Raw genomic sequence first — 16,105 nt, 5'->3', positions numbered from 1 at the left:
GATAAATAACCATGTCTTCTACATTTTTGCTCACACTGAGGCTCGGAATTGAGGATGTAGGCACGTGTGCTTGTGTGATGTTGGCTTTCTAAATAGTAACTCACTCAAACTGGACAGAAAGATATTTGGAGGATGACTATAGTCAACCTCAGATTTAGATGCTGGGATGATGTAAGGGCTATACAGTAATTTTGCAGAATTCTGGGACATATATTTAACTCTAATTTTTGCTTGACAAACCAATTTATATGCTTTTCTGTGACTCTTCAGATATGACGCTGTCACAATTTGGGAAAAAGTGCTGTGTGAGAGTTAAAAAAATGAATAGTGTAGGTGCAGGCTTGGAATTTTGATGGGGCAGAGAAGAAATGGAATTAGGTCCCAGCTGGAGATCTTCAAGAGTTTGTACAATAAATATATATCAATGAGAAAGGAGAAAACTAGAGCTGGCAGCACATTTATTATTAGTTCCACTAACAAGAATTGCAATGGCTCATGCTAACTCCTCACCAAAAAACTACATAGCTTGTAAGCACACAACCTTTGAGAATTTATATGTCAGTCAAGATCTATTGATCTTTACATTCCAAGGACTTAGAAATATATAACAACTATATATATATACACATGTATATATATAAAAAAATATATAAAAAGCTCCCTCAGCCTCTCCTCATAGGGCTTGTGCTCAAGGCCTCTCATCAGCCTTGTTGCCCTTCTCTGGACACATTCAAGTGTCTCAATGTCCTTCTTAAACTGAGGGGCCCAGAACTGGACACAGTACTCAAGGTGCGGCCAAACCAAAGCAGAGTACAGGGGCACAATGACCTCCCTGCTCCTGCTGGCCACACTATTCCTAATGCAGGCCAGGATGCCATTGGCCTTCTTAGCCACCTGGGCACACTGCTGGCTCATGTTTAGGCAGCTGTCAATCAGCACCCCCAGGTCCCTCTCTGTTTGGGAGCTCTCCAGCCACTCTGACCCTGCATGGGGTTGCTGTAGCCAAAGTGCAGCACTCGGCATTTGGACTTGTCGAACAACATCCCATTGGACTCCGCCCATCTGTCCAGTCGGTCGAGGTCCCTCTGGAGAGCCCTTCCACCCTCTAACTGACTAACATCTGCCCCTAACTTGGTGTCATCTGCAAACTTGCTGATGACTGAATCAACGCCCTCATCCAGATCATCAATGAAGACGTTAAAGAGGACGGGGCCCAGCAATGATCCCTGGGGGACACCACTGGTGACTGGCCGCCAGCTGGATGTGGCACCATTCACCACCACTCTCTGGGCTTGGCCCTCCAGCCAGTTCCTAACCCAGCACAGAGTGTTGGCCCTCCAGCCAGTTCCTAACCCAGCACAGAGTGTTGCAGTCCAAGCCACTTGCCAACACCTTAGCCAGCAGTTTGCCGTGGGGGACGGTGTCAAAGGCCTTGCTTGTAGACGACATCCACATGCCTCCCCACGTCCACCAGATGGGTCACCTGATCATAGAAGGAGATCAGGTTGGAGAGGCAGGACCTGCCCCTCCTAAACCCATGCTGGCTGGACCTGAGCCCTTGGCCATCCTTCAGGTGCACAGTTATTGCCACCAGGATAATCTGCTCCATCATTTTCCCTGGCACTGAGGTCAGGCTGACTGGCCTGGAGTTTCCTGGTTCCTCCATCCAACCTTTCTTATGGATGGGGACCACATTGGCCAGTTTCCAGTCATCTGGGACCTCACCGGTGAGCCAGGACTGGAGGAAAATGATGGAGAGCGGCTTGGCCAGCTCATCTGCCAGCTCTCTCAGCACCCTAGGATGGATCCCATCCGGTCCCATGGACTTGTGAATATCCAAGTGGCTCAGCAGGTCCCGAACTAATCCCTCATGGATTACCGGGGCATTATACTGCTCCCTGACCCCATCGCCCAGCTCAGGAGGCCACTCATCCTGAACTCCTCCTGCCTTGCTGTTAAAAATTGAGACAAAGAAGGTGTTCAGGACCTCAGCCTTTTTCTCATCTTCAGTCACAGTGTTCCCCTCCACGTCCAATAAGGAGTGGAGGTTCTTCCTGTCCTTCTTTTTAGCGTTAATGTATTTGTAAAAATACTTTTTATTATCTTTCACAGTGCTGGCCAGCTTAAGTTCCAACTGGGCCTTTGCCTCTCTAATTTTTTTCCTACATAATCTAACAGCTTTCTTAAACATACCTCGAGAAATCTTTCCCTCCTTCCAAAGGTGATACAGCCTCTTTTTTCCCCTTAAATCCTCCAAGAGCTGCTTGCTCGTCCAGGCTGGTCACCTTCCCTGCCAGCTCGTCTTTCAGCACATGGGAACTGCCAGTTCCTGTGCCTTCAAGAGCTCCTGTTTGAAGTAGGCCCGACCAGCCTGGACCCCTTGGTTCATGAGGGCTGGTACCCAGGGGATTTTACAAATAAGTTTCTTAGACAGGCTGAAGTTTGCCCTCCTGCAGTCCAAGGTGAAGGTTCTGTTGGTGCTCCTCCCTATCTCCCTGCATGTCGAAAACTTCACTATCTCATGGTCACTGCACCCTAGGCAGCCTCCCACGATCACATCTCCCACCAGCCCTTCTCTATTGGAGAGCAGCAGATTAAGCAGAGCCTGGCCTCTGGTAGGCTCGCTTAACAGCTGCATCAGGAAGCAGTCCTCCATTCGCTCCAGAAATCTTCTGGACTGCCTCTTCTCTGCTGAATTAAGTTTCCAGTAGATATCTGGCAGGTTGAAGTCACCCACAAGGACAAGAGCTGATGATCTTGAGACAGCCTCCAATTGTTTGTAGAATAATTCATCAGCCTCCTCATCCTGGTTGGGTGGTCTGTAACAGATTCCAACCAGGATGTCAGATTTGTTAGGCTGCCCTCTGATTTTAACCCACAGGCTCTCAATCCCTTCTTTCTCCACCTCAAGTTCTGTGGCAGAGAGTGTCTCCTTAATATACAAAGCCACCCCTCCCCCTCTTCTCCCTCACCTGTCTCTCCTAAAGAGCCTGTAATCCCCCAGTGCAGCACTCCAATCGTGCGTGTTATCCCGCCATGTTTCTGAGATGGCGACTACATCATAGCCACCCTGGCGGACCAGGACTTCCAGCTCCTCTTGCTTGTTGCCCATGCTGTGTGCATTAGTGTACCTGCACTTCAGCTGGGCTCCCGACTTCTCAATTGCCCCTAATTTGTGCCCTACTCTTTCCTCTGCAGAGGGACCGATTTCCTCACCTACCCCCTTCCGACCTAGTTTAAAGCCCTCCTAATGAGCCCTGCCAACTCTAGTGCCAGGACTCTATTACCCTTTCTAGATAAATGCACCCCATCAGTACCCAGCAGGTCAGGTGCAGTAAAAGTTGCCCCATGATCAAAGAAACCAAAATTCCGCTGCTGGCACCATCCCCTGAGCCAGTTGTTGATGGTGTGGATTCTCCCGTTCCTCTGAGTGTACACCCCTGCCACTAAGGGAACTGAGCAGAACATCACTTGAGCTCCTGCCTCATCAATCGATTGTCTGAGGGCCTTGAATTCTTTTAATTGCCCTGGGGCCTTTCTTGTCAATTTCATCACTCCCTGCTTGTATTACCAGCAGAGGGTAATAGTCAGTGGGCTGGATTAATTTAGGGAGTCTCCTTGCAATGTCCCTGACCCGCGCCCCAGGTGGGGAGCAGACCTCCTTGTGGGATGGGTCGGGACGACATATGGGTCCCTCAGTACCTTCTGCTTTTCTTTGTGGAGCTGGTCATTATAGTTGGTGGGGACTGCTTGGCCTCAGGCTCCACTCTGGATGGCTGCTCCTCAGCCCTCTCATCCCCACTGCCCTTGGCCTGCAGGGCCTCATACTTATTATGCAAGGGCAGCGGAGGAGGAGGAGAGGGCCAGGATGGATTTTTCTTGCCACCCCTGGCAGGGACCTGTATCCATCCCTCCCCATTTCCGGAGACCCTTCCCTCAGCAGGGGACATCTGCAGAGCCTTCTCCCACAGATCTAACTCGACTTCGCTTTCCCTTATTGACCTCAGCCTAGACACCTCCTCTTTCAGGTCGGCCACTTCATCCTTCAGCTCTGCCACCAGACTGTGGAGGAAGTTCACCTGGTCACACCTGGCACAGGTGTTCTCTCCTTTCCCCTCTATTTCAAGTGCCAGGCTGAAGCACTCTGCAGCTGGGAGCCTGGACTCCAGCATGCTGATGAAGCAAGTTTGTCTGGGTAGATGCTGTTTTTCTACCCTTTGTCCGAGTGACTACCATAGTTAAGTTTGGTTGGTTTTTGGTTATGTGGTTTGGGTTTGTGTTTTTTGTTTTGTTTTGCTTAGTTTTGTTTTGTTTGTTTGTTTTTTTACGCAACCAGCCGAGAGGCTAGCTCCTGAACCAGAATAGCGCCACACGCACAGCCCAGGCGGGATTTAAACCTCCCGCTCCTGACATCAGGCTCCTGTTCCCATTGCAGGCTCGCGAGAGCATGATCCTGCCAGACCCCCCCTACGAGGAGTCCTCCCGACCCGCAAAACCCTGAAAGGAAGGCAAAAAGCTGAGCAGAAACTCACAATTCAAGTGTAGCAGTCCCAAGCACCGGGTTCGATCGGCTCCCGAACCAAAATGAAACATGTTTCATTTCAATGTTTCATTTCAAACTACAGTACTAAATGGAAAATTAAGCTGAAATATTCCCTTAAATATGCCTAAACCCCTACTGTTATCTCTAATGGCATGAAAATTATACTTTAGAAATGCTTCTTTCCTGTTTATGAACGCTGCTCATGGCAGTGTAATTTTCAGCTCAAAACAATATGAAATGACTGCCTAGATGTACTTAACCAGTTCTGTGTTGAGTTTGGATAATTACTTGTTTTCTATTTTCTCTTGCTAACCGTTGAGGCACTGATTTATCTAAACGTTGTTTAGGAGGCCTAAAAGTTTAACAGTTGATATTTGCTATAGGACATACTTTCAGATTGTAGAAAAAGTAAATAATCTAGGTTTTTTCATGCATGAAGATGTTTTTAATAGAGGTAATTAAGCTGCTGTAAAAGGTTTGATTGCTTTACATTAGAATGTCTTTTTATATATGACAGGCTTCAGCTTGCAGTTCAGGTCAGTACAATTTCATTGACTTCAGCAGAAATTTTCATGACTTGCTTTGATGATGTGGTTCTAACTTTCCTTGATAAAAATTGGGACACAGTAATGATATTAATCTGACATTAAAGCATAACCAGTTCTAGACCTCCGCATAATGAACTTCTTTGAGAATGTACCTTAGCACAAAATAAATAATTGCTGCTTCAAGCCTGCAGTGTGCCCAGGAGGCCAGGAGGGCCAATGGCATCCTGGCCTGCATCAGGAACAGTGTGGCCAGCAGGAGCAGGGAGGTCATTCTGCCCCTGTACACTGCACTGGTTAGGCTGCACCTTACTGTGTCCAGTTCTGGGCCCCTCAGTTTAAGGAAGGATGCTGGAGCGTGTCCAGAGAAGGGCAACAAAGTTGGTGAGGGGCTTGGAACACAAGCCCTATGAGGTGAGACTGAGGGAGCTGGTGTTGCTTAGCCTGGAGAAAAGGAGACTCAGGGGTGACCTTATTGCTCTCTACAACTACCTTAAAGGACAGGCAGATATTGGTCTCTTCTCCCAGGCAATCGGCACCAGAACAAGAGGACACAGTCTCAAGCTGCACCAGGGGAGGTTTAGGCTCAAGGTGAGGAGAAAGTTCTTCACAGAGAGAGTGATTGCCCATTGGAATGGGCTGTCCGAGGAGGTGGTGGAGTCACCATCACTGGAGGTGTTCAGGAGGAGACTTGATAGGGTGCTTGGTTGCATGGTTTAGTTGGTTGGGTGGTGTTGGATGATAGGTTGGACACGATGATCTTGAAGGTCTCTTCCAACCTGGTCTGGTCTATTCTATTCTATTCTATTCTATTCTATTCTATTCTATTCTATTCTATTCTATTCTATTATCGTTAACACTAATACCTGAGAAGTCATGGAGAAAGAAAGGAAATTAGGTAAATATAGTGCCAGTGCTCAAAAAAACAGGAAGCTAAGGATGACAAGCATATCAGTTAAACTTATGCTTTTGAAAATTCTCTAATAAATTATTTGTTACCAAATTATTATTTCTGTAACAATTATTTCAAGACATCTGGAAGACAACTAAAAGGATGAGTAACACTCAGGAGAAATCTGTCAAAAATTAATATTTCAAAACAAAATTAATGTTATTGCATAGTAATATAATGAGCTTTGTGAACAAGCAAAAAAGGGAATAGATAGCTTTAATATTTTAGCTTCCCCCCCTATTTTTTCTGTATTTTCTGGTGGGGTTGTGTTTCTGCTTTGTAATCCATTTAAAGCAGGCTAAGCATGTTCTTCTTATGCATACTAAGTGCATGAAAAACAGATGAAAGACATTTAACAGGAGTGTAATTTATATGACTCTAAAATTATTAAAATTTTTCTTTATGATCTGAATAGTAGAATATGGAGAGAGCGTATTTCAGGTATGGATATAGAAGCCTAGGTAGTATCTATGAAACTAGAGAACATGATTAGAATTCAAGTAATTTCAGTCATGAAAGGGAGGCCTTAAAAATAGAGCAGAGTTCTGCAGAGATGAGCACAAGCAAAAATGAGCAAGCAATAGTCAACTAGACAAAGAACTGGAAAGAAATGGGAAAATTGCTGGAGAACTGTGGCATCTCTTCCAATCAGTGCCTTTAAGAAGAAGCAGGAGAAATGTCTACCAGGACCACTCTTTCTAGAAGCAGAGACATGCTACCATTCTGAGGGATCTCTACAGGGTAAGGCAATGAGACAACTGAACTTTATGAAGGTCAGACAAGGCAAATGAATTTTTGCATCTGAGCAGCTGCAATTTTATCTGTTTTTACTCATTTTTTTAGAAAGGAATGCAAGGGTCCCAGCAGATAAAGAGTTAACAAGGAGTTAAGTCATCTGTGTGCCCTTGAAACAAAGGTGGTCAACCTCATATTGGGTAGCATGAGCATGAGCAGCAGGTCAAGGCAAGTGATTATTTCCATTGATTCAACACTTGTGAAACTATTTTTCAGTACAGTATCCAATTTTGGGCTTTCCAGTACAAGATAGACATTGACACACTGAGGTCACCAAGCTGGTCAGGGGACTGCAGAACTTGGAGTAAAAGGAGGGACTGCGAGAGCTGGGTCTGTTCAGCCTTGAGAAGAACAGGCAAAGGGAAAAACTTACTGTTGCCTATAACTTCCAAATAAAGGGTAACAGAGAATTTAGGGTCAGACTTTTATCAGAGATGGACAGCAGATGGACAAGAAGCAATGGACACAAGCTCAAATAAAAAAAAAATCTTATTGAATAAGAGTAAAATGTCTTACTCTGAGGGTGGTCAAACACTGGAGCAAGTCGCAAAGAGCTGTTTCAGAAGCTTCATCTATGGATGAAGCCCTGAGGAGAGAGACTTGGGGGTGCTGGTGGACGAGAAGCTCAACATGAGCTCTCAATGTGCACTTGCAGCCTGGAAAGCCAATCAGATCCTGGGCTCCATCAGGAGAAGTGTGGCCAGCAGGCCAAGGGAAGTGATTCTCCCCCTCTACTCAGCTCTTGGGAGACCCCACCTGCAGTACTGCATCCAGTTCTGGAGCCCGTATTACAAGAGGGATGTGGAGGTGCTGGAAGGTGTCCAGAGAAGGGCCACGAGGATGATCAGGGGGCTGGAGCACCTCTCCTACGAGGACAGACTGAAGGAGTTGGGACTGTTCAGTCTGGAGAAGAGAAGGCTCTGAGGTGACCTAATTGTGGCCTTCCAGTATCTGAAGGGGGCCTACAGGAAGGCTGGGGAAGGACTTCTCAGGATCTCAGGTAGTGATAGGACTAGGGGGAATGGAATGAAGCTGGAGGTGGGGAGATTCAGGCTAGATGTAAGGAGGAGGTTCTTCACCATGAGAGTGGTGAAGCCCTGGAATGGGTTGTCCAGGGAGGTGGTTGAGGCCCTGTCCCTGGAGGTATTTAAGACCAGTCTGGATGAGGCTCTGTCCAGCCTGATCTAGTGTGGGGTGTCTGTGCCCATGGCAGGGGGGTTGGAACTAGATGATCCTCGTGGTCCCTTCGAACCCTGAATGATTCTATGATACTATGGAGATACTAAAGACCTGGAGACACTCCGCCTGCTTAAGTTGGCCTGCTTTGAGCTTATGCTTATGTCATTCTATAGGGGAGAAACATAAAATTACATAGGAAGTATTATATTCTAAAATATGCTCCAAATGGAAAAAAATCCAAACATGTTATTTGAACAAATACTATGTTTGTTCCTTGGTTATATGAATGATTTAAGAACCTGTCTGCCGTCAGTGGGATCTTAGCCAAATGTTAACCTAATGAATCTATTTCCAGTTATATGGCCATACATTTCATGCTATAGTCAGGTCCCTCAGGGGTTAGTATTGGGAGCAGTGCTGTTCAATATATTCATCAAAGACCTGGATGAGGGAACAGAGAGCACTGTCAGCAAGTTTGCTGATGACACAAACTGGGTGCAGGGGCTGACACACCAGAAGGATGTGCTGCCATTCAGTGGGACTTGGATAGGCTGGAGAGTTGAGCAAAGAGAAATTTAATGAAGTTCAACAAGGGCAAGTGTAGAGTCATGCACCTGGGAAAGAACAACCCCATGTATCAGTATAGGTTGGAGACTGACCTGTTGGAGAGCAGTGAAGGGGAAAAGGACCTGGAGTTCCTAGTATATGGAAGGTTGACCATGAGCCAGCAATGTGCTCTTGTGGCCAAGAAGGCCAATGTCATTCTGGGGTGTATTAGAAGGCGTGTGGTCACTAGGTTGAGAAAGGTTCTCCTGCCCCTCTACTCTGCCCTGGTGAGGTCACATCTGGAATATTGTGTCCAATTCTGGGCCCCTCAGTTCAAGAAGGACAGGGAACTGCTTGAGAGAGTCCAGTGCAGAGCCACAAAAATGATTAAGGGAGTGGAACATCTTCCTTATGAGGACAGAGTGAGGGAGCTGGGTCTCTTAGTTTGGAGAAGAATAAGGGGTGACCTCATTCATGCTTATAAATATGTAAAGGGTGACTGCCAAGAGGATGGAGTCAGGCTCTTCTCAGTGATGCCCAATGATGACATAAGGGGCAACGGGTGGAACCTGAGGCACAGGAAGTTCCATGTAAACAGGAAGAAGAATTATTTCCCTGTGAGGGTGACAGAAGACTGGAACAGGCTTCCCAGGGGGGTTGTGGAATCTCCCTCTCTGGAAATATTCAAGACCTGCCTGGATGAGTTCCTCTGCAACCTCGTATTGCTTTAGCAGAGGGATTGGACTAGATGATCTAGAGGACACAGTCTCAAACTGCACCGGGGAAAGTTTAGGCTTGAAGTGAGGAGAAAGTTCTTCACAGAGAGAGTTGTTAGCTGTTAGAATGTGCTGCCCAGCGAGGTGGTGGAGACACCATCCCCGGAGGTGTTCAAGAGGGGATAGGATGTCTAGTGGGCATGGGGTCGATGGTGACAGGTTGGACTTGATGATCTTTGAGGTCTTTTCCAACCTTATTGATTCTATGATTCTATGATTCTGTGATCTCTCAAGGTCCCTTCCAGCCCCTCACAGTCTGTGATTCTGTGATCTGGCAGCATGAAAGGTCATCTGAAGCATTTAAAAGGTCAGACATACATACAAGGACACAGGACAACTAATCAGAAATGTCAAGCTTCTGCACACCAGCTACTTTTGTGTATGTGTGTATTCAGCTTGAAGTGCACGCACTGAGGAATCAGAGAACTTCAAGTACTCATCATTTGCTAGAGTTGAGTGTTTACTCTGACAGCGGCAGTAATTAGCTGGTGGCTAGCTGGCATGGCAAACTATCACCTTCGTATTCCTGCATAGTCTGTTGAGTTTTTTTCCCCTTTTCATCCTGTTTTTGTATTGTTATTTCTATCACTCACTTTTCTCTATTTTTTTATTATTATTTTAGAACTTTTTTTGGCAAGCTTCTCTCTTTTCCTCCAGTTCTCTATTAAATCCAACAATTCTTTCAGGACATCTCATTAATTTTCTTTGGAGTAGGCACTGGATTGATTATGTTGAACACTGCTGAATTTATGAAAAGAACAAATCTGGTCTAAGGTATTTAAGTATGTGTTTTTAAAGCTCTGAGTAAATGCACAAAAGTAGCTGTGATTACCACTAATAATATTACTGTTGCCATGGTTAATAGTAAATGTGATCAATAGCAGTATAAATCTACTTTGTCAGTAGTGCTGTAGTTGTTGAATGGTGATTTTGTTAATAATAAACACTGTCAACAGCTCATATTCTTCTTGATTATAGAGGAAGAGTTCTAGTAATTTGCCTTTCTTATAATTTACCTGCTGTAGGTAAAATATAAAATGGATCAGTAATTATTACTGTACTTCAAGCTACTAATTTAACGAGAGGAATAATTACTGCTTGCTTTTATTCTTCAATCAGTTTTCATTGCAGCATGCAAATGCACATATTGAAATAGCAAAGAGGAGACTGCTGAGCCCTAGCGGTTTATTTTGAAGTGTCTTAATGGCTTAGTTCTGTAAGGCACAATTAAAAAAATTAGGTAGTCTTTCTTATAGTGATCTAGTTTATGATGTAAAAGGTAGGAAGTGCCTACATACATTTTATAATGCCTACATACATTCTGTAATGACTACATACATTTTATAATGTCCAATGCAGTCAGAGCTGGAAAAGCATTAGAAAGAAGTATTACGTATTTTTCATGTTGTTTCTTTTTGCAGGGTATCCGTTTGCGGCTACGATGGAAAGCAGGTTCCTGTGCTAGACGGGCTTTTGATCTACCTAATACATCCATTTGCATGTACATGAGGAACATGAAATCACTTAGCAGTGATGCTCCAGAAATCAGACAACAGCTGTACCTGTGTGTAACATAATGAAAATGGTATGGAAGATCCCTAACACGGAATAGCTCATTCCTGCTGGTGGAATGGAGCCATAGAATCATAGAATAGAATCATAGAGTCAATAAGGTTGGAAAAGACCTCAAAGATCATCAAGTCCAACCCCTCCCCCAAGATGTCATGACTACTAAACCATGGCTTCAAGTGCCATGTCCAATTCCTTTTTGAACACCTCCAGGGACAGTGACTTCACCACCTTCCTGGGCAGGCCATTCCAATGGCTAACAACTCTCTCTGTGAAGAACTTTCTCCTCACCTCGAGTCTAAACTTCCCCTGGCACAGCTTGAGACTGTGTGCTCTTGTTTTGGTGCTGATTGCCTGGGAGAAGAGACCAACCCCCACCTGGCTACAACTTCTCTTCAGGCAGATGTAGACAGCAATAACCCCTGAGCCTCCTCTTCTCCAGGCTAAACAATCCCAGCTCCCTCAGCCTCTCCTCGTAGGGCTTGTTCTCAAGGCCTCTCACCAGCCTCGTTGCCCTTCTCTGGACATGTTCAAGAGTCTCAATATCCTTCTTAAATTGAGGGGCCCAGAACTGGACACAGGACTCAAGGTGTGGCCTAACCAGCGCTGAGTACAGGGGTAGAATGACTTCCCTGCTCCTGCTGGCCACACTATTTCTGATGCAGGTCAGGATGCCATCGGCCTTCTTGGCCACCTGGGTACACTGCTGGGTCATGTTCAGCCAGCTGTCAATCACTACCCCTAGGTCCTTTTCTGTCTGTCTGCTTTCCAGCCACTGCGACCCCAGCCTGCAGTGCTGCATGGGGTTGTTGTGACCAAAGTGCAGCACCTAGCACTTAGATATGAATGTTCTCAAAGAGAATAGAGTTTAAATCTTTACTTCCTTCAACTAGTGTGTGCACTCTTGGGACTGCTTTAAAATGAAATGGTGGCCACTATGACCCTAGCATGGTGTTAACTGCAAATCTGTGCAGAGTGTACCAGATCTACATGAGCAGGCTGGAGGAAAAACAGTTTTTGAATAATCTGAAAGTATGATCTCAAGATGTTCAGGAGCTCAGCTGTACCTAGAAATTAATAAGAAATAGGACTTTACACAACTGGGAAACATTAACATTAATCAGCTGAGATCTTACCAGGAATAGAATCTTGAATTTTACTTTTTTCTCATGGGCTTTCACTGTTAGTATCTAGAGTTTTCACTCAGCCACTGATGTTATTAATTATAACAAGTTAAGCAACAAAATAAAAGCAACCTAAATGTATTTTATAATATATTTAGCCAAAATTGTACAATATTTGAGAGTTATTTTTGAAACCCCATATAATTAATGAAATAATTTTTTTGTTGTTGTTGTTATTAATGATCCTATTTGCTTCCTTACTTTATTTATTTATTTATTAATGAAGTCCTAGCTTCTGGACTCATAACACTTTCAGAGTACACAAAAATATTTTCATGAAAGCAAATATGTTGAATTTTCATATTAGTTATAACTTCAAAAATTGTTGAAAACAATAATGACACTGGAATCCTAAGGATATTTTATTTCCTTCACTATGGGACTTTTTTCTATGGGACTTGAGTTCGAGGATTTCCAAGCAGTTATTTTTGAATAATGGAGGTGGCCAAGAAGGCCAATGGCATCCTGGCCTGCATCAAGAACAGTGTGGCCAGCAGGAGCAGGGAAGTCATTCTGCCCCTGTACTCAGTACTGGTTAGACCACACTTTGAGTACTGTGTCTGGTTCTGGGCCCCTCAATTTAAGAAGGGCATTGACACTCTTGAACATGTCCAGAGAAGGGCAAGGAGGCTGGTGAGAGGTCTCGAGAACAAGCCCTAGGAGGAGAGGCTGAGGCAGCTGGGGTTGCTTAGCCTAGAGAAGAGGAGGCTCAGGGGTGACCTCATTGCCCTCTACAACTACCTGAAAGGTGGTTGTAGCCAGGAAGGGGTTGGTCTCTTCTCCCAGGCAACCAGCACCAGAACAAGGGGGGACAGCCTCAAGCTGCACCAGGGGAGGTTTAGACTCGAGGTGAGGAGGAAGTTCTTCACCAAGTGAGTCATTCGTCATTGGAACGGGATGCCCAGGGAGGTGGTGGAGTCACCATCCCTGGAGGCGTTCAAGAGGGGATTGGACGTGACACTTGGTGCCATGGTCTAGTCATGGGGTCTGTGTTGATGGGTTGGACTCGATGATCCTCGAGGTCCTTTCCAACCTAAGTTATACTGTGACACTGTAACTACCTGAAGGGTGGTTGTAGCCAGAAGGGGGTTGGTCTCTCCTCCCAGGCTGCCAGCACCAGAACAAGAGGACGCAGTCTCAAACTGCACCAGGGGAATTTTAGGCTGGAGGTGAGGAGAAAGTTCCTCACAGAGAGAGTTGTTAGCCATTGGAATGTGCTGCCCAGGGAGGTGGTAGAGTCACCATCCCTGGAGGTGTTCAAAAGGGGATTGAATGTGGCACTTGAATCCATGGTTTAGTAGTCATAAGGTGTTGGGTGATAGGTTGGACTTGATGACCTTTGAGGTCTTTTCCAACTTTATTGATTCTATGATTCTCTTCATAGTTGTTAGTCATTAGATTGGGCTGGCCAAGGAGGTGGTGGAGTCGCTGTCCCAGGAGGTGTTCAAGAGGGGATTGGACGTGGCACTTGGTGCCATGGTCTAGCGGGTATGGCATCTCAGGTGACAGGTTGGACTTGATGATCTTTGAGGTCTTTTCCAACCTTGTTGATTCTATGTTTCTATGATAACATTCTGAAATAGAATTACAGCTAGAAGAACAGAAGTTTTAAAAACAGCAAAAGTAAATATTGCAGTATGAAGTTATTTTAATTAGAGTTAACATGTGTGACACATTTCACAAATAAGCATAAAAGGTTATAATTTAGTTTGAAATTCTTAGTGAAGTATCGTGGGAATAATCCTGCAGAAGAGGACTTGAACATTTCAAAACAAAGCTCCACTCCAAAGACAAGGTAAAACCAAACATCTGGGAAGTTCCTGAATTGTGGATTATCAGAACAAAGAAGTTTTCTTATTTTCTGAGATTTATTTCCTCTGTATTCTTTAAAAAGAAAAGGAAAAAGTGCCTTTTGTAAAACTTAAGAACTTTTATGCTCGGGTAAGAAAAAGGGAGGTTTATGTGCCTGGAGACTTGGGAACGATGGACACTAACTGGCAGCTACAATTAAATGTTAATTAGATATTCACTCTGCTTTATTCTGAATGTTTGTGCCAACTCAGAAATTTTAATTTTCTTTGATAATTAGGTAGACTTCCTGCATAAATAAGGATTATTAAGACAGTTTATGCGGATAATCATTTGTTCATAGACTTGATTCATGATCACTCCCAATTAACCACTTATTTTTGTATGAGTGATAGAAAAGTCATCCAACTGCACTCCAGCAGCATGCAGCTGGGGGCCTTCTGTTAAAGTGTTTTTGAATAACAGAGGTAAGTTAATGCTGGGCAGACTGGCTTTACATAATAAATGGCAGTTTTATGTACAGGTGCAAAAAGAACTCTTTTTCTAATTGCAATATGACTTGTAAAAGTTCCCAAAGGGAAGAAACCTGTTATTCCCTTGTATCCCCTTTCTTCATACATGCTAATCTTTGTATGTACAAATATAAGCACAAAAAAATTCCTGTTTCTTAGTTTGGAGCAGTAATTATTTCCCACAACAGCCCCACGCAGTGCTACAGGCTGGGGTCAGAGCAGTGGGAGAGCGGCCAGGCAGAGAGAGACCTGGGGGTACTGGTCGATAGTAGGCTAAACATGAGCCTGCAGTATGCCCAGGTGGTCAAGAAGGCAAATGACATCCTAGCCGGTATCAGGAACAGTGTGCCCAGCAGGAGCAAGGAGGTCATTCTGCCCCTGTACACTGCACTGGTTAGGCCACACCATGAGTACTGTGTCCAGTTCTGGGCTCCTCAGTCTAGGAAAGATGTTGAGTTGCTAGAACATGTCCAGAGCAGGGCAACAAAGTTGTTGAGGGGTTTGGAACACAAGCCCTATGAGGAGAGGCTGAGGGAGCTGGGGTTGATTAGCCTGGAGAAGAGGAGGCTCAGGGGAGACCTTCTTGCTCTCTACAACTACCAGAAGGGAGGTTGTAGCCAGGTGGGGCTTGGTCTCTTCTCCCAGGCAACCAGCACCAGAACAAGAGGACACAGTCTCAGTCTGCACCAGGGGAGGTTTAGGCTGGATGTTAGGAAGAAATTCTTCATAGAGAGTGTGATTGCCTATTGGAATGGGCTGCCCAGGGAGATGGTGGAGTCGCCATCCCTGGAGGTGTTTATGAAGAGACTTGATAGGGTGCTTGGAGCCATGATTTAGTTTATTAGATGGTGTTGGATGATAGGTTGGATGCGATGATCTTCAAGGTCTCTTCCAACTTGGTCTGGTCTATTCTATTCTATTCTATTCTATTCTATTCTATTCTATTCTATTCTATTCTATTCTATTCTCTGTCACAGAGTTACTAATGTTCTGATAGGGAATACTTGTGCTTTTTTTGCATACATTTAGGATTTCAGAGTTCTTAAGAATATTCAGTAAAGTACAAATGTGACTGAAATATTGGAAAGCAATAGAAAATCTGCTTAATTATATCAGTCAATTCTGCATCAGAAATTTGCAGTTTTTCCAGTGCAAATGAATAGTTCACGAGTGCTCCTAAACTGAAGCAGGCCACGAATTTTATTGCTCCCTGCTAAAAATTGCTTGTTATTGTCATTTTTGTTTTCATTCTGTAATAAATATCATGTAGTAAGAGTCATTACTTTTTTTTTCAGGGAACGTTTGTTATTAATTTGATTCTGCAAACCTGAAGCGAAGTACAGGATGGAGCTTCTTTCTGAAACTGTGGTTTGTCAGCCTGTCTTGGGGCAAATTCTCCTGACATCCAGACAGTCTCTCCAAAGACGTGTCATGAAGCAGGCAGCTGCAGGCATTAATGCTAAGATTCCAGAATTTATGCAACTAAGCTTAGCTTTTAGGTACATTGCACCCCTGCCTTAGAAGTTCTCAGGAATTAGATGCATAAGCATGGAAGCCTCACTTCACCCAATGAGACATTTCCTAATTAACCACAGGAAAGCAGAGAGGAAATGCTTGTGGTTGAAATATTTTTATTAATTTCCAAGAAGCTAAGCACATTTTCTGAGACTGCCAGAGGGGCCTGTCATCGGCTGG

This window comes from Melanerpes formicivorus, unplaced genomic scaffold (genome assembly GCF_026170545.1).
Source record: "Melanerpes formicivorus ecotype bairdi unplaced genomic scaffold, bMelFor1.0.p_v2 SCAF_44, whole genome shotgun sequence".
NCBI classification, from domain to species: domain Eukaryota; kingdom Metazoa; phylum Chordata; class Aves; order Piciformes; family Picidae; genus Melanerpes; species Melanerpes formicivorus.
This window is presented reverse-complemented; position numbering follows the sequence as displayed.